Source organism: Bos javanicus, chromosome 6, assembly GCF_032452875.1.
Source record: "Bos javanicus breed banteng chromosome 6, ARS-OSU_banteng_1.0, whole genome shotgun sequence".
NCBI lineage: Eukaryota > Metazoa > Chordata > Mammalia > Artiodactyla > Bovidae > Bos > Bos javanicus.
Window position 1 is genome coordinate 85,790,966 of NC_083873.1, and position 25,561 is coordinate 85,816,526.

Here is a 25,561-nt window from a genome sequence, read left to right on the forward strand (position 1 = left end):
AATTTTTCATTCAGTTCAGTTCATTTCAGTCACTCAGTCTTGTCCGACTCTTTGCGACCCCATGGACCACAACACACCAGGCCTTCTTGTCCTTCACCAACTTCTAGAGCTTGCTCAAACTCATGTCCATAGAGTCGATGATGCCATCCAACCATCTCATCCTCTGTCATCCCCTTCTCCTCATGCCCTCAATCTTTCCCAGCATTGGGGTCTTTTCAAATGAGTCAACTCTTTGCATCAGGTGGCCAAACTATTGGAGTTTCAACTTCAACATCAATCCTTCCAATGAAAACTCAGGACTGATCTCCTTTAGGATGTACTGGATGGATCTCCTTGCAGTCCAAGGGACTCTCAAGAGTCTTCTCCAACACCACAGTTCAAAAGCATCAATTCTTTAGCGCTCAGCCTTCTTCACAGTCCAACTCTCACATCCATACATGATCACTGGAAAATTCATAGCCTTGACTAGATGGACCTTTGTTGGCAAAGTTATGTCTCTGCTTTTTAATATTCTGTCTAGGTTGGTCATAACTTTCCTTCCTAGTATTTTTGGCATAGATTTGCTCCATCTCAAAAATGCATTTGTTGAAATAATGTGAGTGGTTAGTGTTTTACAGAAATATTTTTACCATTTAATTTTGTTTCTAACTTGCTTTTCTCTATCATATTTTTTCCTTTATTTTATTCATATGGCCTAGATTGATACTAGGATTAACTTTTGATGGATTCATTTGTTTCCTGGTCCTTCTGCTTCACAATCATCTATTGTAAAGTCACCCTATTAACTTTATTCTTAGTATCTGTGAAGACAGGTTTTGGGCATTATCTTATGTTATATGATATGATTTGACAACTGACATGATTTAGAATGACAAATGGAAAATTTCAAGTGTATTTAAATACAACAGTTCTCCAGTGAAGGGCATCCTCTCTTCAAGCTTCAGAATTTCAGCTTCTCTGACTCCTGAGTCTCATCTTGGGTGAAAGGTATGTTCATATATAATCTAATATGATGTCTTATTCTAACCTTTTGCTCAGTAGAATGAGTTGAAATACTTTATTAATTATATGTTATTTGTTGATAGCTTCTCATAAAGAAATAATTTTAAAGAAATGATAACCCTCTGTCAGGATCTAAAAGTGATTTCAGGATTCCAGTGCCTCTGAACTGACAGCAATTGTTGCACAAGGTGATTGAGGTGGAAAATGGAAGACAAGAGCTCCATCTTCTCTGTCTCTGATACATCTTAGAAGCCTATTTCTTCTTAACTAAATATATGATCTTTTTGTTATGTTTACCTTTAGCCTACAGTGTAGCTTGTTTTATAGAAAAAGTATCTCAAATAGCATCAACTCTATTTTTGGAAACATAAGCATTCTTTTAAATTTAAGTAGTCTTTTTCAAGGTTACTTTTTTCCCATCACAGATCATTTCCAACCTTCCCATTGTTTTTTCATTATCAACATATATTCTGTTTTTCTGAACCTACACAAGCTTTATCATTGCATGTTTTAAGAAGCATTTTCTTAAAGTCCTTAGATTATTCTGTCTATCCATTTCTCAAGATCAGTTTCTGTCATTTCTTTCAATTATCTACATTCTATAAAATTCAAGGATAAACAGCACTAAAAATGCATCTTTTTTGTGTCATAACTTCACTGAATATTTAGTCTAATAGTAAATGATTGAAAAACTTGACCAAGAAATATATAATTTTTACAGTCTGTCTGATATTCGGGGCTTAAATAAATGAGACACAATCAGTAAACACAGGAAAATGGAAATATCATCAGTTACAAATTCTAATTTATATATGAGAGATTTATAGTTATTTATCCTGAATAGTTTCTTTCCCTAAAGATGTTGCTGTGATGTTCTATCAAACTGATGACTAAAAATTATTTTTAAATTTACTCATTATTCACCATATATATAAGGAATTTTTTAAATTTAATGTTAGTAATTTAGAAATAATCTACATTAATTCTTTTCAACAGCAACAGTACTGGGTTCATTGCAGATAAAAAGTTACAAAAACATATTAAAGTTTCCCAGTTAAGTTTAATTGGGTTCAATAAGGTTATTTGAAGATTAAATCATTTTATTAATTCAATTTCAAAATAACTAGAATTTTTTCCTAAAACATTTTTATTTGATTTTTCTCTCCCCAGCATCACTAATTTTCTAATACCAAGATTACATCATCTACAGTTTTCAAGCCAGAAACCTGACTCATTTTCACTAATTATGATTCAAAACCAATCCCTGTCATTGATTTTGAATGACAAGGGATTCATTCAAATCCTGTCATTCTACCTTCTAAATACATCTTAAATGTATTTAAGTGTATTTAAAGTGTATTAAAAGTGTATTAAAGTATTTAAATGTACTTAAATACATCTCCACCTTACTTAGGATCCATACAATCATTATGTAAGTTCCCTGTCATTTCACAGAAGTCTAAATGGTCAGCCTGTATCCTTTTTCTGTCCTTGTTACAGGATGAACTTTCTATTCTCATTCTCTTTCATTTTTTTTTTTTTCCCCTTTGGATAGGCCACAAAGACTTGTTTTTACTTACTCATTAACCCCATATAATGTAACACAAGTCTTACCTCTATTTTTTTTTCTTTTTAAAAAATTTTTGGCTGTGCTGGGTTTTCCTTGCTGCACCCTGGCATTCTATAGTTGTGGGGAGCAGGGCCTATTCTCTAGTACTGGAGTTGCTTCTCTTTGAAGTGGCTTCTCCTGTTGCAGAGCATGGGATCTAGGGCACAAGGTCAGTAGCTGTGGCTAATGGGCTTATTTGCCCTGCAGTTTGTGGAATTCTCCTGGACCAGGGGTCAAGCCCATTACCCCTGAATTGGTAGGCAGATTCTAAACCACTGGACCATGGGGGAAGTCCAAGTCTTACCATTTTATTTTCTTCAATATCTCCATTTTCTAGGTCTAAGACGCTCACTTGCTGTGTGTTTACCGTGCTTTAGTATTTAACATCACAGTACTTCTTTTTGCTTATCAAGATGCCTACTTGTCTCTACAGTCCGTGATGTCAGGCAATATGATTCAATTGTCTTTGCATTTCTACTCAGTTTCACAAGACTGTGGAGCATAGCTTGATCAATAAATGTTTGATTTTTTAATGCAGCAGTGGATGGGTTACTGATTTTTCACATATGCTTTCACAGGACTCTACCAGATATGAAGATCTTTTTCTTTGCCTTTATTATGGCTCTCATGGTTGCCATGATTGTAAGTATTGATATACCAGGAAATTTTGAACTTAAGCTCTTAGGAAGTATCTTAAAAGTATTTCCTATTTCTTGTGTTCTGACCTATATGTGCATTTACCTGAACATGACTTTAAAATTTTTTTAATGTTTTATAGGAACATTTTCCTTGAATTAAGCTTCATAAATTCATGAGGAATCATAATATATCTTGAAAAGACATGCATGTGTGTAACACACACAGAATTAAAGTATAATTAGTATAATGTAAAAATAACATTTTTTAAAGATCTCATAATATGGGACTAGAGAGCTGGTAAAAGGCACTTAAATATTAAAAGCTGTAGCTCTGACAAACGCCATGAATTCTCAGCTGGTACTGTCATTTACTTCCACATGTTATTAGGTAAAATTTCACTTCTCTAAATTGCTTTCCACTTCCTCCCTCTTCCTCCTTCTTCTTCCTCCTCTTCCTTCTCTTCCTCCTTCTACCATTGTCTTCCTCCTTTTTCTATTTTCCTTAAATTTGTTACTCTGTTAAAAGTAATGGTCCCTTTCACTTCATATTCATTATGTCCAGTTACTGAGAAATTACACAAGAAGTTACAATACCACAATATATTGAACAAATTCTAGTAGGGGTTTCAAAAACAAATTGGTTATGATATCACTGTAAATCATGTTATTTTCTGTAAAATGATAGTTGTGGAAAAATAAAACTTTTAGAAAAACAGAGGAAAATATAATATCAGACTTTACCAGCATGCTCATATTTGAATATTAGTGGCTTTTGAGTTACTTAAACATATCCACATAAAAAATGTTTTTCTTGAGCAAAAACAAAAATAAACTATTTAAATTCACTGTCCTATTCAAAGCAATAGATTTTTCTCAATTTCACACTCAAAAGAAATTCAAATCACAGTGAATTATTTGAATATAGCAAATTAACATGGTAGCAAACTATTATTCACTCATTTTAAAGATGTAAGTAAACAACAACCAAAGTATAAACAAACAACAATCAAAACAGCAAAAAAAAAATACAGGTTGCCTCCATCAGTCATCTAAGACTTTGCCTCCATTTTGTTTAATTGTGGCAGCTAAGTGCATTTTTGCACTCAATCTAGAATTGTAAAATTAAAACATGTTAACTACTTTACCCCATAACAAATTAAAAGTTTAAAAATAAATGTGCCAACTATTTTCTTCTTTTCTTTTTTCCCCCAGAAAGCTGATTCATCCGAAGAGGTAAGACACTTTCATTCACTGCAAAAGGTGATAATTAAACATGTATTAAAATTTTAATTTGTTCTTTATTTTACCAGGAACACCGGTTTAGAGTTAACCCTGTAAGTATTCCCCTAAGAAAATGGTATAGCATAAACATATTTTATTCCCTAGTATTAATTCTAAAAGGAAGACCCACATTCATCTCTGAAATATATTTATACAGTGAATGACTGCAGTCCTTGTTTATGCATTTGTTATTTATTTATTTATACATTTATTTCTTGATAATACCCTGAGGAAAGTCCTGAATTCCTTAATATTAGTAGCATTTAGATGGAAACTCATAATGCCAACCTAATGTAGCCAATCACTTTCTTAAAACTAAGATAGGTTTGTCTGATGAATAATTTGACTTTGCCTAAAGAATCATATTCTTTTGAGCATAATATGTACTTAGTGGAGCATAGAGGCTATAATGGTAGCTTTCACACTTGATCTTAGCCAAAAGGCCGAGAAGCGATTTAATGGTAGCTTTCAAATTTCTGATTCTTATAGTGGGTGATAAAGTCATAAGGTAAAGTTAAATTAACCATATGATGAGAGAGATCATTTTATTCATTTAACATTTTGCTCCATGAAAATGTATCCCTGATTTCTCACACTTTTTAGACATATCTTATCAATGTTATAGGTCTCAAAAATGTATACTAACTTAACAAGTAGATGATCTTAAAATGACATCAAATAAAAAGGTTCAGAAGGCTGGATGAAGGATATTTGGATTAACAGAAGTGAATATTACAGAATTAGGGGTTAGAGGCAGTAAGCTCATTATAATACAACAGTGATCAGCAACAATTCCAGTAATTTGAAATTAGTTAACGCCTACTCCCTAGAAGGGTGACCAAATCAGTTTACAGCTAATATCATAAAAAAGATTTCAAATCATTTTTGGGAGGTCAGCCATAATCAATGGCTCTGGGTATGATAAAACAATAGAATCATCAAAAAACAGCAAAAAAAAAAGCCTATATTATTTTGCTATTTTTTAAATATTTTTATTACACAAAAAGTAAAACTCTAACTAAAAGTTTGAAAAATAATCCAACAGATGATATAGAAGGACCTACCACATTTATGATGTAAGTTGTTAATAGATATTATTATGAATTATTTGCCCTACATTATCTTAACTCTATGCAATTTTCTCCTCCTTTTCGATGTATGCAGAGATTTTATTACCCAAACCAGCAAGGTGGATATATTCCTAGTTATCCAGCATATCCATATCCATATCCATATCCAGTCCAGTAGTAGATGCTCAGTAATCACCGGACATGAACACAAAGGTAAGACAAGTCTAGTGGCATTTCATATTCTTCAGCATTATGAAGGGTGACAATTAAAACAAGAAAAGTCAAGAGCAAGTCATAAAAACAAAACCAGCCCCAGTTTAAGAAGTGCAGCCTTAAACTGTACTTATTTATCTGTGCTGTGCTTAGTCACTCAGTCATGTTTGACTCTTTGCAACCCCATTGACTCCTCTGTCCATGGCCCACCAGGCTCCCTGTCCATGGGGATTCTCCAGGCAAGAATACTGGAGTGAGTTGCCATGCCCTCCTCCAGAGGATCTTCCTTACCCAGGGATCGAACCCAGGTCTCCCGCATTGCAGGTGGATTTTTTACCGTCAGAGCCACCAGGGGAGCCCAATTGTTTATCCAAATGTTCCAAAGAAAACATCTGTCCTGTGGCTCAAAGACTGAGCACTGGGAATGGGGACACCTGGGTTTGTATTCCTGGTCCCCAAAATCATATGAAATATCCTTAATCTTTTCTAAACTTCACTTTTGCATCAGACTCAATAGTATCATAGTAATAATTACCTCATAAAACTAGTGAGCCTTTTAAAAGATGATATGCAAAATTCCTTGAACAGAATTTTATATAACTGTGACTACAGGTTGATCTGCCACTAAATCTGCATCAACATATTGTTTAAATTTTTTTCCTTCTCAATGTAAACTTTGGAACAACTGCAAAGGCACCAGATTGGAGCTTATTAGCAATTCACTCTAAAGTCATTAATGGGAGAAGGCAATGGCAACCCACTCCAGTACTCTTGCCTGGAGAATCCCATGGATGGAGGATCCTGGTAGGCTGCAGTCCATGGGGTCGCAAAGAGTTGGACACAACTGAGCGACTTCACTTTCACTTTTCTCTTTCATGCACTGGAGAAGGAAATGGCAACCCACTCCAGTGTTCTTGCCTGGAGAATCCCAGGGACGGGGGAGCCTGGTGGGCTGCCGTCTATGGGGTCACATAGAGTTGGACGTGACTGAAGCAACTTAGCATCAGCAGCAGCAGCAGTGCCATTAATAACAGAACAAACAATCTGAACTTGTCCTCCCAGGTATAAAGCAATCACTGAAGATTTTTGATCAAGGAAAGATATACTATTAACAAAAATTTCATTTGACAGAAAAAACATGGATAAAATATGGACTCTGTTTATAAGTGGAGGGGCAGGGGACTAAAACTGGTTGGGAAAAGAAAGACTTGAAAGAAATATGATAAAGAAGCCTTAAGAAATGGCAATCAGATTTCATGATGCATTGAATGGATGACCAAACCAGGAAAGGAGAAAAAAAGAAATGGAAGAAAGTGCTCAGGATTTGATTAGCAAATAAATATTCTCAGGAAATATGACTTTCAGTAAGGACACATGATGCTAATATTATTTGTTGGTTTTTTGGTTGTTGCTGTTTCCTCCAAGGAATTTTGCTTTGTGAATTTGGTCTGTTAATGTAGGAGATGCTAAAGGAGATACTTTAGCTATGTTCAATTTGAACAAGAATAGCATTCACATTGAAAGTCCAAGAGGACTAAAATTCAAACTGACACAGTTTTTCTTATGTGAGAAGTGCAGGGGAAAAAATATGATAGAATTCATTCTCTAAATTTATCAGTAGTCGTTTGATATTTCTTAAATCCATGAAGTATCAGGAAAAATGAAAGTGAAAGTGAAAATGAGACTTGAAAACATGGAAATATAGGAGTTCTTTTAACTTTTGGATGAGAACAATTGAAAATTATGTTCCTCTGTTACTGTTTTAGGAAAGGATCCAAACGAGATTTGCATTCATTCATTCAACAGATACTTTTAGACCACCCATAGGCATTCACTGAGATAGCCACTGGGGATATAAAAAACATTAAGCCAGAGTCCCTGCACTCGACAGCTTCAGTCCAGTTGCTCAGTCATGTCAGACTCTTTGCGACCCCATGGACTGCAGCACGAAAGACCCCCCTGTCCATCACCAACTCCTAGAGTTTACTCAAAATCATGCCCATTGAGTCAGTGATGCCATCCAACCATCACATTCTCTGTCATCCCCTTCTCCTCCTATCTTCAATCTTTCCCAGCATCAGGGTCTTTTCAAATGAGTCAGCTCTTCACATCAGGTGGCCAAATATTGGAGTTTCAGTTTCAACATTAGTCCTTCCAGTGAACACACAGGACTGATTTCCTTTAGGATGGACTGGTTGGGTCTCCCTGCAGTCCAAGGGACTCTCAAGAGTCTTCTCCAACACCACAGTTCAAAAGCATCAATTCTTCAGTGCTCAGCTTTCTTTATAGTTCAGCTCTCACATCTGTACATGACTACTGGAAAAACCATAGCATTGACCAGATGGACCTTTGTTGGCAAAGTAATGTCTCTGCTATTCAGTATATTGTCTAGTTTTGTTATAATTTTCCTTCCAAGGAGTAAGTGTCTTTTTATTTCATGGCTGCAATCACCATCTGCAGCGATTTTGGAGCCCAGAAAAATAAAGTCTGCCAATATTTCCACTGTTTCTCCATCTATTTGCCATGAAGTAATGGGCCTGGGTGCTATAATCTTTGTTTTCTGAATGTTGAGCTTTAAACCAACTTTTTCAGTCTCCTCTTTCACTTTCAAGAGGCTCTTTAGTTCTTCTTCACTTTCTGCCATAAGGTTGATGTCATCTGCATATCTGAGGTTATTGATATGTCTCTCAGCAATCTTGATTCCAGCTTGTGCTTCATCCAGCCCAGATCTGGTTTAATATGGCCATAAATAGAAATAATCATCAGCTAAAATATCATGCAATAAAGGAGTGATAAGGAATGGATGGCTTATGCAGGCACATTATATATGGGGAGTTTGGCAAGTTGAGAGGGAGTATAGACAGAAAATAAAGTTCATTGAGAAACTATCAAAATAATTGTGAGAAGTAAGAGCTTGAACTAAGAAAGAGTGGTAGTGACAGCAGTGATTTAATTTAGAGTCCAATTATAGAACCATTTTGGAATGATTTTACTAAATCTTTTATATAAAAATGAATTTACATAGGCACAATTTTGGGTCAAGAATCATTAATCAAGTCAAATCAAGACAAATCCAAAATTAGATAAGGAGAGACTTTATTCAGAATAAACCACTGCTATATAGAGAATGCACAAATCACAAAACTCTGCAAGGATTTCAAAAGCAATCAGAAAAGTTTTCCCTTTATAGGGTAAAAAAAGATTAAGCAGAGACTAGCAGAGACTTTAAAGGGAAGTTGGTCTAGAAGGGTAAAATGTCTTTTATTTATTTTTTTAATTTTATTTTATTTTTAAACTTTAAAATATTGTATTAGTTTTGCCAAATATCGAAATGAGTCTGCCACAGAAATACCTGTGTTCCCCATCCTGAACCCTCCTCCCTCCTCCCACCCCATACCCTCCCTCTGGGTCGTCCCAGTGCACCAGCCCCAAGCATCCAGTATCGTGCATCGAACCTGGACTGGCGACTGATTTCATACATGATATTACACATGTTTCAATGCCATTCTCCCAAATCTCCCCACCCCCTCCCTCTCCCTCTCCCACAGAGTCCATAAGACTGATCTAAACATCAGTGTCTCTTTTGCTGTCTCGTAAACAGGGTTATTGTTACCATCTTTCTAAATTCCATATATATGCGTTAGTATACTGTATTGGTGTTTTTCTTTCTGGCTTACTTCACTCTGTATAATAGGCTCCAGCTTCATCCACCTCATTAGAACTGATTCAAATTATTCTTTTTAATGGCTGAGTAATACTCCATTGTGTATATGTACCACTGCTTTCTTGTCCATTCATCTGCTGATGGGCATCTAGGTTGCTTCCATGTCCTGGCTATTATAAACAGTGCTGCGATGAACATTGGGGTACATGTGTCTCTTTCCCTCCTGGTTTCCTCAGTGTGTATGCCAAGCAGTGGGATTGCTGGATCATAATGCAGTTCTATTTCCAGTTTTTTAAGGAATCTCCACACTGTTCTCCACAGTGGCTGTACTAGTTTGCATTCCCACCAACAGTGTAAGAGAGTTCCCTTTTCTCCACACCCTCTCCAGCATTTATTGCTTGTAGACTTTTGGATCGTAGCCATTCTGACTGGCATGAAATGGTACCTCAGAGTGGTTTTGATTTGCATTTCTCTGATAATGAGTGATGTTGAGCATCTTTTCATGTGTTTGTTAGCCATCTGTATGTCTTCTTTGGAGAAATGTCTATTTAGTTCTTTGGCCCATTTTTTGATTGGGTCATTTATTTTTCTGGAGTTGAGCTGTAGGAGTTGCTTGTATATTTTTGAGATTAGTTGTTTGTCCGTTGCTTCATTTGCTATTATTTTCTCCCATTCTGAAGGCTGTCTTTTCACCTTGCTAATAGTTTCCTTTGATGTGCAGAAGCTTTTAAGTTTAATTAGGTCCCATTTGTTTATTTTTGCTTTTATTTCCAATATTCTGGGAGGTGGGTCGTAGAGGATCCTGCTGTGATGTATGTCGGAGAATGTTTTGCCTATGTTCTCCTCTAGGAGTTTTATAGTCTCTGGTCTTACGTTGAGATCATTAATCCATTATGAGTTTATTTTTGTGTATGGTGTTAGAAAGGGTTCTAGTTTCATTCTTTTACAAGTGGTTGACCAGTTTTCCCAGCACCACTTGTTAAAGAGATTGTCTTTAATCCATTGTATATTCTTGCCTCCTTTGTCAAAGATAAGGTGTCCATATGTGCGTGGATTTATCTCTGGGCTTTCTATTTTGTTCCATTGATCTATATTTCTGTCTTTGTGCCAGTACCATACTGTCTTGATAACTGTGGCTTTGTAATAGAGCCTGAAGTCAGGTAGGTTGATTCCTCCAGTTCCATTCTTCTTTCTCAAGATAGCTTTGGCTATTCGAGGTTTTTTGTATTTCCATACAAATTGTGAAATTATTTGTTCTAGCTCTGTGAAAAATACCATTGGTAGCTTGATAGGGATTGCATTGAATCTATAAATTGCTTTGGGTAGTATATTCATTTTCACTATATTGATTCTTCCAATCCATGAACATGGTATATTTCTCCATCTATTAGTGTCCTCTTTGATTTCTTTCACCAGTGTTTTATAGTTTTCTATGTATAGGTCTTTAGTTTCTTTAGGTAGATATATTCCTAAGTATTTTATTCTTTCTGTTGCAATGGTGAATGGAATTGTTTCCTTAATTTCTCTTTCTGTTTTCTCATTATTAGTGTATAGGAATGCAAGGGATTTCTGTGTGTTGATTTTATATCCTGCAACTTTACTATAGTCATTGATTAGCTCTAGTAATTTTCTGATGGAGTCTTTAGGGTTTTCTATGTAGAGGATCATGTCATCTGCAAATAGTGAGAGTTTTACTTCTTCTTTTCCAATTTGGATTCCTTTTATTTCTTTTTCTGCTCTGATTGCTGTGGCCAAAACTTCCAAAACTATGTTGAATAGTAATGGTGAAAGTGGGCACCCTTGTCTTGTTCCTGACTTTAGAGGAAATGCTTTCAATTTTTCACCATTGAGGATAATGTTTGCTGTGGGTTTGTCATATATAGCTTTTATTATGTTGAGGTATGTCCCTTCTATTCCTGCTTTCTGGAGAGTTTTTATCATAAATGGGTGTTGAATTTTGTCAAAGGCTTTCTCTGCATCTATTGAGATAGTCATATGGTTTTTATTTTTCAATTTGTTAATGTGGTGTATTACATTGATTGATTTGCGGATATTGAAGAATCCTTGCATCCCTGGGATAAAGCCCACTTGGTCATGGTGTATGATCTTTTTAATGTGTTGTTGGATTCTGATTGCTAGAATTTTGTTAAGGATTTTTGCATCTATGTTCATCAGTGATATTGGCCTGTAGTTTTCTTTTTTTGTGGCATCTTTGTCAGGTTTTGGTATTAGGGTGATGGTGGCCTCATAGAATGAGTTTGGAAGTTTACCTTCCTCTGCAATTTTCTGGAAGAGTTTGAGCAGGATAGGTGTTAGCTCTTCTCTAAATTTTTGGTGGAATTCAGCTGTGAAGCCGTCTGGACCTGGCTTTTGTTTGCTGGAAGATTCTTTATTACAGTTTCAATTTCCATGCTTGTGATGGGTCTGTTAAGATTTTCTATTTCTTCCTGGCCCAGTTTTGGAAAGTTGTACTTTTCTAATGTCTTTTATTTATTTATTTATTTATTTATTTATTTATTTATTTTGAAATTAAGGAAACAATTCCATTCACCATTGCAACGGAAAGAATAAAATACTTAGGAATATATCTACCTAAAGAAACTAAAGACCTATATATAGAAAACTATAAAACACTGGTGAAAGAAATCAAAGAGGACACTAATAGATGGAGAAATATACCATGTTCATGGATTGGTAGAATCAATATAGTGAAAATGAGTATACTACCCAAAGCAATTTATAGATTCAATGCAATCCCTATCAAGCTACCAATGGTATTCTTCACAGAGCTAGAACAAATAATTTCACAATTTGTATGGAAATACAAAAAACCTCGAATAGCCAAAGCTATCTTGAGAAAGAAGAATGGAACTGGAGGAATCAACCTACCTGACTTTAGGCTCTAATGTCTTTTAGAGTTTGACAGAAAAAAGTGTCTACTGTGGTCAGCCGAATCTCAGAATAAGCTGTTAAGGGAGCACATTCTGCTTTTTAGTGCTTGTCCAAGCCTAAAAGCAAGCAGAGGTCAGGGCACCAGGGGAGGAGGGAAGTCTGACTAATATATGGAGGACACAAAGCATTTGTTAACAAATGGGCCATTGTGAACCCTTGGTCAGACACAAAGGAATGTATATGGATATAATTTGAAAACAAGTAAGAATAATGTTATTAGCCATGATTTCATCTGTAGTTCAAAGTTAATAAAAAGAATTTTTCTCTTTATCTACAGGTTTGGTGAGAAAAGATATTTGCTTTGCACTCAGGAAGGTTCTTCCTGCCCTCTTGCTGTATCCATATTCTGGCTTTCAAAGAAAGAAAACAAAAAAGAAGATGCAATCAAGTAGTGTTACATGCAAAACACACTCCTGAGATCATATTAATATTTCTGAACTGTAGTAGTGATATTCTCTGAACTAACTGTGTTCTACTTTGTTCTCTATGTTAAAGTATTTCAAAAATTTTTTAAAAATTACCATAGTAATAAATTGATCTATCAAGCAAATACTGGATATCCCATTTTATTTATTTCCTTGGGCTGTAATAACAAAGTAACAAAGTTGGTGGCTAAAGTTACAATAATTTTATGTCTTCCTAGTATATTTGACAGAGTTCTGATGGATGTAAAGTATAACTGTCTTTGTGGTTTTTTCTAATTCTGACATTTATTATCCACCCTTGGCATTTCTTAGTTTGTAAATGTATAACTTCAATCTGTTTTCACAAATTCAACTTCTACTGCTGGGTTTCTATCTTATGACAACAACATTCATGTTTGCTTAAGTGCCCAGTTCAGTTCAGTCACTCAGTCATGTCCAACTCTTTGCAACCCCATGAACTGCAGCATGCCAGATCTCCCTGTCCATCACCAACTCCCACAGGTTGTTCAAACTCATGTCCATTGAGTCAGTGATGACATCCAACCATCTCATCTTCTGTTGTCCTCTTCTCCTCCCACCTTCAATCTTTTCCAGAATCAGGGTCTTTTCCAATGTGTCAGTTCTTCACATTAGATGGCCAAAGTTTGGAGTTTCAGCTTCAGCATCAGTCGTTCCAATGAATATTCAAGACTGATTTCCTTTACAATTGACTGGTTTGATCTCCTTGCAATGTTATTTTAATTTTGAAATATTCTGCACTAAAAAAATTTCAATCCATGCTGTTGACATGATGTCATTTAAATAGAAACCAGTATCTTGCCTTTCACTTTAATTGTACTTATCAAGAAACTGATTTCTTCTTTTATTGAAGTATAATTGATTTACAAGGTCTAGTTAGTTTCAGGTGTACAGCACAGTGATTCAGTATTATGTATACATATTGAATGAATATATGTATAGTCATATATTCATTCTTTATTAATTCTTTTTCAGATTCTTTTTCCAAACAGCTTATTATAAAATATTGTAGCATTCCCTGTGCTATAGAGTAAATCCTTATTGTTTGTCTGTTACATATAGTAGTGTATCTATGTTAATCCCAACTTCCTGATTTTCACCCCCTTCCTTTTTCATCACCATAAGTTTGTGTTCTATCTGTGCATCTATTTCTGAAATACTCATTTTAGCATGCAGCTTACTCTACAAATTAAGCTGTGTCATAATTTTAGGTGATAGTGAGTTTCATTCATTAAAATACATGAAAACAAGGTTACACTTTCTGAGAAGGCAGCCAAACTAAGGGACAATCTTCAATTTCCAGAGGTTTGCACAGAGGAGAGAGGCCTAGTGTTGGATCAAAGGCATTCACAGAACACAAAAGTAGAGTCCTCAGGCTCAGATGTTGATGAAAGAATCAGAGAGCAAGGGAAGGAAGTAGATACTGAGTTATTTGTGTGTGTGCTCCCTCCTTAACTGCCTTTTCACTCTCCACTTACATACTCTACTGTGTGAAAGATATCTGAAAATCCTGAACAACTCCAATACAGAACTTTTTGTGTGCCCCTCCGCCATTTCAGTTCATTTCACTGTGTAGTTGTTCAGATTCAATGCATAAGAAAATCCTTGAGTTTGTTTCCACTGATCTTCACTTTTTATGTATGACCAATATATATCTCCCCAGAGAGCCATTTTGCTTTTTTGCATTTCTTTTCCATGGGGATGGTCTTGATCTCTGTCTCCTGCACAATGTCACGAACCTCTGTCCATAGTTCATCAGGCACTCTGTCTATCAGATCTAGGCCCTTAAATCTATTTCTCACTTCCACTGTATAATCATAATGGATTTGATTTAGGTCATACTTGAATGGTCTAGTGGTTTTCCCTACTTTCTTCAATTTAAGTCTGAATTTGGAAGTAAGAAGTTCATGATCTGAGCCACAGTCAGCTCCCGGTCTTGTTTTTGCTGACTGTATAGAGCTTCTCCATCTTTGGCTGCAAAGAATATAATCAATCTGATTTCAGTGTTGACCATCTGCTTATGTCCATGAGCAGAGTCTTCTCTTGTGTTGTTGGAAGATGGTGTTTGCTATGACCAGTGCATTCTCTTGGTAAAACTCTATTAGCTTTTGCTCTGCTTCATTCCATATTCCAAGGCCAAATTTGCCTATTACCCCAGGTGTTTCTTAACTTCCTACTTTTGCATACCAGTCCCCTATAAAGAAAAGGACATCTTCTTTGGGTGTTCTAAAAGGTCTTGTAGGTCTTCATAGAACCGTTCAACTTCAGCTTCTTCAGCATTACTGGTTGGGGCATAGGCTTGGATTACTGTAATATTGAATGATTTGCCTTGGAAGCCAACAGAAATCATTCTGTCATTTTTGAGATTGCATCCAAGTACTCCATTTCTTCTAAGGGATAGCTGTGAAAAGAAGAGAACTGAAAAGCAAAGGAGAAAAGGAAAGATATAAGCATCTGAATGCAGAGTTCCAAAGAATAGCAAGGAGAGATAAGAAAGCTTTCCTCAGTGATCAATGCAAAGAAATAGAGGAAAACAATAGAATAGGAAAGACTAGAGATCTTTTCAAGAAAATTAGAGATACCAAGGGAACATTTCATGCAAAGATGGCCTCAATAAAGGACAGAAATGGTAGGGACCTAACAGAAGCAGAAGATATTAAGAAGAGGTGGTGAGAATACACAGAAGAACTGTACAAAAAAGATCTTCATGACCCAGATAATCACTGTGGTGTGTTCACTCACCTAGAGCCAGACATCCTGGAATGTGAAGTCAGGTGGGCCTTAGAAAGCATCACTACAAACAAAGCTAGTGAAGGTGATGGAATTCCAGTTGAGCTATTTCAAATCCTGAAAGATGATGCTGTGAAAGTGCTGTACTCAATATGCCAGCACATTTGGAAAACTCAGCAGTGGCCACAGGATTAGAAAAGGTCAGTTTTCATTCCGATCCCAAAGAAAAGGAATGCCAAAGAATGCTCAAACTACCATACAATTGCACTCATCTCACACACTAGTAAAGTAATGCTCAAAATTCTCCAAGCCAGGCTTCAGCAGTACATGAACTGTGAACTTCCAGATGTTCAAGCTGGTTTTAGAAAAGGCAGAGGAATCAGAGATCAAATTGCCAACATCTGCCAGATCATCGAAAAAGCAAGAGAGTTCCAGAAAAACATCTATTTCTGCTTTATTGACTATGTCAAAGCCTTTGACTGTGTGTATCACAATAAACTGTGGACAATTCTGAAAGAGATGGGATTACCAGACCACCTGACCCACCTCTTGAGAAACCTGTATGCAGATCAGGAAACAATAGTTAGAACTGGACATGGAACAACAGACTGGTTCCAAATAGGAAAAGGAGGATGTCAAGGCTGTATATTGTCACCCTGCTTATTTAACTTCTATGTAGATTACATCATGAGAAACACTGGGCTGGAAGAAGCAAAATGGAATCAAGATTGCTGGGAGGAATATCAATAACCTCAGATATGCAGATGACACCACCCTTAGGGCAGAAAGTGAAGAGGAACTAAAGAGCCTCTTGATGAAAGTGAAAGAGGAGAGTGGAAAAGTTGGCTTAAAGCTCAACATTCAGAAAATGAAGATCATGGCATCTGGTCCCATCACTTCATGGGAAATACATGGGGAAACAGTGGAAACAGTGTCAGACTTTATTTTTGGGGGCTCCAAAATCACTGCAGATGGTGACTGCAGCCGTGAAATTAAAAGATGCTTACTCCTTGGAAGGAAAGTTATGACCAACCTAGATAGCATATCCAAAAGCAGAGACATTACTTTGCTAACAAAGGTCCGTCTAGTCAAGGCTATGGTTTTTCCAGTGGTCATGTATGGATGTGAGAGTTGGACTGTGAAGAAAGCTGAATGCTGAAGAATTGATGCTTTTGAACTGTGGTGTTGGAGAAGATGCTTGAGAGTCCCTTGGAATGCAAGGAGATCCAGCCAGTCCATTCTATAGAAGATTGGTCCTGGGTGTTCATTGGAAGGACTGATGATTAAGCTGAAACTCCAATACATTGGCTACCTCATGTGAAGAGTTGACTCATTGGAAAAGACCCTGATGCTGGGAGGGATTGGGGACAGGAGAAGGGGACAACAGAGGATGACATGGCTGGATGGCATCACCAACTTGATGGACATGATTTTGAGTAAACTTCAGGTTTGATGATGGACAGGGAGGCCTGGTGCACTGCGATTCATGGGGTTGCAAAGAGTTGGGTATGACTGAGCAACTGAACTGAACTGAATATGTATCTGGTAAGTTCTACCTCTAACATTAATATATATTTAAATTATATACATAAATTTTTGTGGTTGCTTAGTTGTGTCCTACTCTTTGCAACTCCATGGACTGTAACCCACCAGGCTATGTCCATGGGATTTTCCAGGCAAGAATATTGAAATAAGTTGACATGCCCTCCTCCAGGTTTTCTTCTCAACCCAGGTCTCAAACCTGCATCTCCTGTGTCTCCTGCATCTCATGCACTGGCAAGAGAATTCTTTACCACCGAGTTACCTGGGATGCCTATATATGAATTTAGATGAAACATACAGTACTGCTATCTATAGACTCTATCTATAGTAGGTCTTCAGAATCTATTTATCATTCATGGCTAAAACTTTGTACCTTCTGTCCCTGGCAAACACAGCCACAGTTCTATTCATGCCTCTCTAACTGTGATGAATTTAAATTTTACCAATAAATGAGATTCTACAATATCAGTCTTTCCATGTCTGACTTATTTCAGTTAGCGCAGTATCCTTTAGGTCTATCCATAATGTCTCAAATGGCTAATTGTCTCTTTTTTAGTGCTGCTTGTTCTTAGCGGCTCAGTCATGCCCAACTCTTTGTGAACCCATGGATTATAGCTCACCAGGCTCCTCTGTCCATGGGGATTCTCCAAGCAAGAATACTTGAGTAGGTTGCAATGCCCACCTCCAGGGGATCTTTCCAACCCAGGGATTAAACCCAGGTCTCCTGCATTACAAGCAGATTCTTTACCAGCTGAGCTGCCGGGGAAGCCCTTTTTAATTCTAAATATAATAATATATATTTTAATAACATCTATAAAAATAGATATATTTATTTTAAATATAATAATGTCTATTTCATGTGCATAATACATTTTCTTTCTCCATTCATGAGTCAATCCACATTCAAATTGTTTCTACGTCTTGGCTATCGTAAACAATGATGTGAAGAACATGAAAGGACACATCTAACTTGGACACCTTGATTTAAATTCTTTCAGATAATTACTCAGAAGTGGGATTATTGAATCAGATGTTAGCTTTATTTTTAATTTTTTGAGGTAATTCCATAATATCTTCCTTAGGGGTTGTACCAACATATATTTCTACAATACCCCAGAGCTCCCTTTTCTACAGTCTCAATCACATTTATTTTCCTTTTTTAACAGCCATATTCATAAGGAATCTTAGATATTAGCCTTCAATTTTCCTCCTCCAGTGGTTTGTGGTGATGTTGTCATATACTTTAACCCTACTTTTATTAAAACACACACCATATATATTATTACTTTTATTTTTTAAAAATTTACCTTTTTAAGAGTTTTCAAACATAGAAAATTGAGCCATTTCCCATTCATCCCCATATTTACCATTTTCAGTGTCTTTCTACTAAGGAGCTAAAGATTCCCATGTGTTATTACTTTACTTCTGCCTGAAGGACTTTCATTAAATGTTACTTCTAAGGCTAGCATAATGATCATAAATTTGCTCAGGTTTGTGATCTGAAAAATGTTTTTTTGGTCTCCATTTTAGAATTATATTCTCACTCATAGAATTTGTTTGACAGATATTTTCTTTTCAGTACTTAAAATATTCCACCACCTTTTCTTGGCTTATTTTGAGAAATCAGTTATCATTCAAGTGCTTGCAGCCCTGTATAACACATGTACTTTTTTCACTATATACTTTCTTTTTAAGACTAGTAGAGGAATTCCCTGGAGGTCCAGGGTCCACGCTTTCACTACTGAGGCAGGGTTTGAGTTCAGGTTCCATCCCTGTCACCGAACTAAAACCCCATAATTCACGTACCACAGTCCAAAGAAAAAAATGGCTAGGAAATTGTTTGTTTATAACGTGTTTGATGTGGTCTTTTTGATGCTTTGCAGTTATAATTTGTTGTGCTCTTGATCTATGAGTTGCAGATTTCCTAACATTTGGACATTATTTGTTCACTGATTTGTTCAAAGATTTTTTTCTTCCTTCCCTTCCTCACCTTCAGCACAATTATATATGTATTATATATGTACTATACAAAACATATGGGTTCCTTTTGAGATTCTCGTTGAACCAGCTCACTGAAGCACTGTTTCTTTCCATTCTTATTTTATTCCTCGTGATTTTTTATAGTTTTAGTTTGGATATTTTCAAGTTTCCTAGTCTTTTATATTCAGTTTTCTCTCAAGTTCCCTCATCTTTTTTCCTAAAACATGTTGTTAATTACTATCAGTGTACTTTTCTTGTCAAAACAATATTTTTCAAGCAAGCTCATGCTTTCCTCTACTTGAATGTATAAAATATAGTTTCACTAAGCATTTATATAATTTTTTTCTAATTCTATTATTTCTGTCATATCTGAGTTTGTTTCTATTCATTGATTTTTCTCTTCATTGTGAGTTATTTCTTCCTTTTTTGGCCCATACTTGCTAATTTTGATTTGGTGTCAGATATTGTTCTTTTTCCTTTTAGAGAGTAGTAGATATATTTTTATTCCTATAAATGCCATTTTTTTCCTGGGTTATTTAACCAGAAGGATAAACCCAGTCCCTGATATGCAGTCAGCCCCAGAAGCTGAATTCCAGAGCAGAAGTCCTTTAAACTTCTCAAAATGCCCTTAAAATCCTGCATAATCGGGCTCTTTTGATTTCTCTGATCTCAGTTCCAAGAAAAATCTCAATTTAAACAACACTGTCCTATTTGCTTGAATATCATTATTAAGAGTATTATTATTTTAGTATTGCAGGCTGCTTCCATCTCATGGTCTAGATTACTCTTCTCACAGCTGTCGATAACATTGACTTCTTTATTTCCTTCAAGTTTTCACTTTCTTGCTCAGGAAGACATTTCCTAGAACATTAATATTGAATATTCCATTTCTAGAAAAATTTCCTATCCCTTTCCTCTAATTCTATTTTCTTCGTAGTATATATCACTATCAGACCAATGATTTATGATTTGATTATCATGTTTTATCTTACCTTCCAGTTAACATATAGTATATCTTCCATGAAGACTGAGGTTTCTTTTTCTTCATGGCCCAATTCTATTTGGATAAAAGAGTTCCTGACACACATTAGGCAATCAATAATTGCTTGTTAAATATACTATACTTATATTTTTTAAAGGGAAAAAACATTTACATAAACACTCTAAGGGATGTATTCTATAATATTTGCAGGCAATTTTTTAGCTTTAGTCAAATTTGAACATGATCTAAAAATAAACATAAGGAATATTAAATGCACTGTCTGTGAAAATCTGAGGGAGGAACATTCTTGAGCAGAGGAAAAATGGAAATCAAAAACACATGAAACTTCATGGTGCTTTCAGGAAAGTTGCAAATGAGACAAAGAGTAGTAAAAAATGGAATGACAAATGTCTGCTGTGTGAAATTTGAATGCCCTTGAATTATATGCTATAGATTGTCAATATTACCTTACTCAGGATGAGAAGCCAGAGAAAACTATTGAGGCAGTTAAATTGCCTGATACATCTATTATTTTTTTCAAATGTAAAACTGTTGTGGAAAATGTATTTTGGAACTGACAGATAAACATTAGATTTTAATTTATGAAATTAAAGATACACTGCATATCTTTATCCATGCAAGAGAGGATGAACTGACTTACAAAAACAGTGCATTAAAGACATTTGGAAGAAGAAGTCATAAGTAGGACATCTTTCCAAAAGCTTAGCCATCATTGTGAAGAAGCAATGTGATTTATTGGTAGCAGAGAATGAAGAGATGGTATCTGAAAAATAAGTGATAACTAAAGATAATAGTTGGAGAAGGAAATGGCAACCCACTCCAGTACTCTTGCCTGGAGAATACCTTGGACAGAGGAGCCTGGTGAGCTACAGTCCATGGGGTCGCAGAGTCAGACACGACTGACACACACACACACACACACAAAAATCATTGTAGACAGAGGGAATAAACAAGTGCAAACAAAACAAGTTAAGATATTTAAGAGAAAGAAACAACCACAAAAATAAGGTCTTAGAAAAGGAGAGGGAAGAAGATGGATACTCATAGTAGTAACTGGCCACTCATAAAAGCTTATCTAGAATTCAAAAATATTAAAAAGCATGGTTATATGATTTCCAGTCTCTTTGAAATTAGCAGTAACAACTAAGAATCAAAGGGTGGCTGCTGAATGCAATGAATTCTGTCTGCAAAATTAAGGATTTACTGAACTCCATGCCACTCCAGATATTAAGGGTAGTTGTTGGAATGACAACGTTGGTTTAAGTCAGGTCACCTCCACTGTGGAAGAAAAACTGATTTGATGAAGTAGCTCCATAAGTGAAAATAATTTGCTTGCAACAATTAAGAACAGATAAAGTCAGACATTATTTTTAAAAATGCATGTTGTTAAAATGTGATTTTATTTTGGTTATGATTTCTACTCCTCTTGTGTGAAATCTATAGGATGAAGCTATGTTAAGACATGTTCAGTTCACTTCAGTTCAGTTGCTCAGTCGTGTCCAACTCTTTGTGACCCCATGGACTGCAGCACACCTCCCTGTCTATCACCAACTCCTGGAGTTTATTCAAACTCATATCATTGAGTCGGTAATGCCATCCAGCCATCTCATCCTCTGTCATCCCCTTCTCCTCCTGTCTTCAATCTTTCCCAGCATCAGGGTCTTTTCCAATGAGTCAGTTCTTTGCTTCAGATGGCCAAAGTATTGGAGTTTCAGCTTCACAACCAGTCCTTCTAATGAATATTCAGGACTGGTTTCCTTTAGAATTGACTGGTTGGATCTCCTTGCAGTCCAAAGGACTCTCGAGAGTCTTCTCCAACACCACAGTTCAAAATCATCAATTCTTCAGCACTCAGCTTTCTAGTCCAACTCTCACATCCATACATGACTACTGGAAAAACCATAACCTTGACCAAATGGACCTTTGTTGGCAAAGTAATGTCTCTGCTCTTCAATATGCTGTCTAGGTTGGTCATAATTTTCCTTCCTAGAAGTAAGACATGTTAGCTAGTTTAAAATTGAGCCCCAGTGGCCAATGTGGACTTCCACATTAGTCGTTCTGAAATATCTGTGTAGGACTGGTAGTTTGTTGGGGTGATAAACTAAAGTTAAATCTTTAGATGGGAAGTTTGATGGCCAATGTACCACACTGGAACAGAAAGAACAATCAAAATCAAGACCTCTCCTCAGAGATAACCATTGCTCCTTAAAAAGAGCTCACCAAGCTGAATGACTTGAGAGCTCTTCCCAGGAAAACCCAACTTTTTGCTGTTGAGAGTTGTTGCAGAGACCCTGCCCTGGAAGCTCTGGGAGAACAGAGGGTGACCTCCCACTCATACTTGTTCCAAACCCATTGTCTGACCAGAGGCCACTGCTCCTGCTGAGATGCCTCTTTCTGGAATCCTTCTTGGTGTGGTTCTTACTTCATTGTCTCTACTTTGACAATTCTGTGTGGTATGCTAATAGTGTGTAATAAGCTAAGTGATTCACAAATTGAATGTTTGCTACTCTTTCATATACCTCCAATATATGATTCTTATCTGTATTACTTTGAGAAACACAAAATATCTGATTTAGGAGAAATTACTTGGTCAGTGGCTTCTAAATTCCACGTGCTCTAATCGTTCCTTATTGTTTGAAAGCAACGGTCTGTGTGCAGTAAATCTTACACAAGTGCATGTATTGAAGATAAAACTTCTCATAAACAGCTAAATAGCAAAAAAAAAAAAAAAAAAAAAAAAAAACAACAACAGCAGAAACATGAATCCAGGAAGCTGGCAATTTATTTTAAACAAGTTAAGTTTTAGAATCAGAAGGGTCTGTTCTGCCACAAACAACTTGTACTTGACTTCTCTGGGCACTGTATGCTTTTTATATAGATAAAATTCTGAGGTAATAAGAGAAGCAACAGAAAAAGCAACAGTGAAAACCAAGCATTTCAGACTGTGGGTTTAAATATTAATACCTTAAAAATTATTAAATCTTGGTGGGACTATTCATTTTAATTTAAATATTTCTTTCTTTGCTTTTTAAGAGACACTTATAAGCCTTGAGTTCATATTTTCACTTGTCATTTGTTAAATTCTTTAAACTGAGAACTTAAGGAACTATTGTGTTAGATATTTAGATAAAAATGCAAAATCAGACAGTCATGTTGAAACAACTTGATATTTTTACAACTTTTAGTATGATCTGTGATTCATGGGGTCGCAAGGAGTCGGACACGACTGAGCAACTGATCTGATCTGATCTGATGAATTTGCAGTTCCAACAAGCTCTTGGTGATACTCATTCTGACAGTCCCATATACCACACTGAGTGAAAGTGGATTAGAAAATATAACTTGTTTAAATTTTATAGATGATACCATGATATTCAGATTTTAGTACACTTCATTATTCAACTACTATCAAAAAGGTACATTTTTATACAATTTCCTTAGAAACAGTAATACCAATTTTTTTCTACTATCCTGTGTAATCATATTGTCACACGGCTTCCCTTGAGGAACACAAAACCCTAAAGATTTAAAGAAAGCAAATTCAATTCCAAAAAAAATACATCCAGTTACTATATGAAATATATAGTACTGAGCTCCATGGTCATTTGACTTTGAAATAGGAATTTTTTAAGTACAATCCTAAAAGAGTACCAAATTTTCCTGAAAATTTGACTATACATTAAGACTTAAAATATTATAACATTATTTTAATAAAAGTGCAGTTTAATAATTTGGATATGTTTATAATCAATGATGATTCCAAGTTATTATGCCATTTATCATCATTTATTAGACAATGGTAACATTTTTATTAGCTGTTATATTTTTGGCATAGACTTATTCCACCTTGGTCATGCATTTTATGAAGTAGGATAGATGGTATTCTACAGAAACATTTTTTACTATTCCATTTATTTTCTAACTTGGATAACTCAAGCATAGTTTTCCCTTTGTCTTATTCACACATGTCTAGGCTAATGCTGGGATTAACTTTTGATAACTCATTTGTTATTTGGTCACTCTACCAAACTATCTTCTATTGTAAAAATCATCCTGTTAAGTTCATTTATAAATCTGTTCATTTGGTTATTTCTTCTAATTATTTTTATGGAATGTTTTCACCCAAATATAACATTAATGTTCTACGGTTATTACTTTAATTATTATCTCACTGCATTTTCCCTATGTATCTCCAATCCTGTTCATGATGCCAATTGTCTTCCTGTATCACACTGTGCATATTGTTCGCTGAACCCAGGGAAGGCAAGGTGAAAGCTAAGATGCTGGAAGAAAACGGGGAGCCATAGCAACTGCAGACACGTTTATTCTCTCCTGGCTGGCATGGCAGCCACAACACAGCCTCTGTCCTGGCTGATGCAGCAATTGTAGCAGCAGCCATAACAGAACCATAAAGGAGTCATAAGAGAGCCATAACATAACCTCATATAACATAACCATGATGTCACTCCAATGTAGTCCCAGTGCAGCAGTAGCTAGGGCTTTCATGGTGAAACTCATACAGACATACACACACAGCAGCCCATGGCCAAGCGTACCTCAAGACATGCATGTGCAGTGCTGTAGGTGATCTCAGCTGTTACATAATCATTATTTACAAAACACGGACAAAGAGTGAGAAGCCAAGGAGCAAGAGAACCTGACCATGCTATATTGGCTCATTTGCTCTTTCCCTGCTGTTGCTGCTGCTAAGTCACTTCAGTCATGTCCGACTCTGTGCGACCCCATAGACGGCAGCCTACCAGGCTCCCCCATCCCTGGGATTCTCCAGGCAAGAACACTGGAGTGTGTTGCCATTTCCTTCTCTAATGCATGAAAGTCAAAAGTGAAAGTGAAGTTGTTCAGTCGTGTCCGACTCTTAGCGACCCCATGGACTGCAGCCTACCAGGCTCCTCTGCCCATGGAATTTTCCAGGCAACAGTACTGGAGTGGGGTGTCATTGCCTTCTCCTTGCTCTTTCCCTACACCCTATTTATCTTAATTGTGTTCATTATCATCTATATACTATGATGCCCTAAGACACTCAACTATATCCCAGTAGTCATGTACAGATTGGAGAGCTTATACCATAAAGAAGGCTGAGTGCTGAAGAATTGATGCTGTCAAACTGTGGTACTGGAGAAGACTTGAGAGTCCTTTGGACAGCAAGGAGATCAACCAGTCAATTCAACCCTGAATATTCATTGGAAGCACTGATGCTAAAGCTGAAGCTCCAATACTCTGGCCACCTGATTGTGAAGAGCAGACTCGTTGGAAAAGATCCTGATGCTGGGAAAGACTGAGGGCAGGAGGAAAAGGCGGTGACAGAGGATGAGATGGTTGATTGGCATCATCAATTCAATGGACATGAGTTTGAGCAAACTCTGGGAGATAGTGAAGGACAGAGAAGCCTTGCATGCTGCATTCCATGGGATTG

The 25,561-nt window shown here is 36.3% G+C and overlaps 1 long non-coding RNA gene across 2 annotated transcripts; it reads left to right on the plus strand.

The window, feature by feature from the left end:
- Positions 1-891: 891 nt before the first annotated feature.
- Positions 892-12,979, plus strand: LOC133249656 (uncharacterized). Of its 2 annotated transcripts, XR_009737042.1 has the most exons (5): positions 892-987; positions 3,190-3,253; positions 4,462-4,583; positions 5,695-5,813; positions 12,707-12,979. It is a non-coding gene; the product is annotated as an uncharacterized LOC133249656 (long non-coding RNA). The 2 variants fall into 2 exon arrangements; XR_009737043.1 differs by lacking the exon at positions 4,462-4,583.
- Positions 12,980-25,561: the final 12,582 nt, after the last annotated feature.